Below are 1,798 nucleotides of genomic sequence, written 5' to 3'. Positions count from 1 at the left end.
ACTCAAAAAAAAAAAAAAAAGAAGAAGAAGAAGAAGAATTAGGGTGAGGGGAGTGCAAAGGAAAAGGAACGGAGTTAGTCTGGGTGGCAAAGAAGGCCCAATGAGAGGTTGAGTGTTTTGTATACCAAAGCCCACTGAACGGTACACTTGAAAAGGGTGAACTCATGGTATGTATCAATCTATTACATACATCAACAAAGCTGGTTTGTTGTTGTTTCCGGAGTGTCTGAGTGGGAGGCAGGTGAGTCTGTCTCCAGAAGGAGGTAATTCTGTCTGTGCAGGGTAGGTGGTGGTGGGGGAAATGGACAAGAAGGTTAGGAGGACGTGGCTGCCTCCAGCTTCAAGCGGATCTGGGCTGGACTAAAGCAATAGCATCTATGGCAAGGGGATAGTTGGGACCAGTCCCTGCCCACAGGGATCCAGGGCCCATCCAGAATGTGTCAGCCCTGCCATGAGCCTTCAGTCTCCACGCCAAACACCCTGAAACACCACCACCTCAGGGACCCCTTCCACAGACTCAGATAACACTTTAGTTTCCCAGCAAACCTTGAGAGCCACCTGTAGCAAATAAGGGGTGCCTTTTACCTCGTTTGGGGCTCATTATGTTATTACTTTTTTTTCTTCTGCTTTATTCTCACTTTTAATTGATGCTAGCTTACATCTTCTGTATCATTAAAAAAAATTATTTATTTTTGACAGCACTGCATGCTGGTGGGAGTTTTAGTTCCCTGACCAGGTATGGAACCCAGGCCCTGAGAGCACAGAGTCCCAAGCACTAGGCCACCAGGGAAGTCCCCTCTGTATCTCTTAAGCCTCTTCGAAATCCATTACCCCCAACAGGGCAGAGCATACATAACATTTTTAAAAGTACAATTTTCAAAACACCCTCAGGTACATTTTCTGTTTTAGGGTTGAGAATAGCTTAGGTGGAAGGCATTAATAGAGAAAGTAAAGCTATTTCTATTTTCAGGTTAAGAGAAATGAAGAGACTTGGTCAGGGGCATCTGGCTATTAGATGTGGAATGAGAGCTAAAACTGGGGTCTTGGAACTCCAAGGTACCACTCTTTCTTCTGTGGAAGGCACCAGAAGCAAGCCCAGGAGAAGGCCCAGGTTGTCTTCCTCCAGCCTGGCCAAGGCACACACCTCCTCCCAGGCACACTGGCAGGACTTTTAACAGAAAAGTGCCCCAGCCCATCTGCTCAGTGGGGGAGGCCAGGGCTGAAGGGAAAGGGGAAGATGACTTTCCAATTCCTTTTCCTGGCCTCATCCCTTCCACGAACTTGAAGTGAATAGATGCTCCTCCTTTCAGTCATTTACACATGTAACCACTGTACCATCCCTCAGGACAAGGGCAGACAGGACAGTTTTTTCCCCAAGTCCCAGGCATAGGTGCCCGGTGTTCTGTCTGGAGTTCATTTTGGAAGATATGGTATGACATTATCTCCTGACACCAGTGGGGCAACTCTGACCCAAAAGGAGACCTTTCCTATTTAAAATTTTTTTTTTATTTTTGACATAGCAGCCTTTATTTATTTATTATTCATTTATTTATTTAAATATTTATTTGGCTGAGTTGTGTCTTTGTTTGGAGGGGAAGCTTGCATTTTAAAATATTGACTTATTTACTTTTCACTGTGCTGGGTCTCCCTGTGGCACATGGGATTTCTCCAGCTGGTGCACCGGCTTAGTTGCCTCAGGGCATGTGGGATCTCAGGTCCCAGACCTGGGATCGAACCCTTGACCCCCACATTGGCAGGCGGATTCTTAATCCACCAGACTACCAGGGAAGTCCTGAGT

The sequence above is a fragment of the Bos grunniens genome, chromosome 19, assembly GCF_055505025.1.
Source record: "Bos grunniens cultivar Pamir isolate PY7600 chromosome 19, Bosgru_T2T1.0, whole genome shotgun sequence".
Lineage (NCBI taxonomy): Eukaryota > Metazoa > Chordata > Mammalia > Artiodactyla > Bovidae > Bos > Bos grunniens.
The sequence above is the reverse complement of the archived record's forward strand: the minus strand, read 5'-3'. Positions refer to the sequence as shown.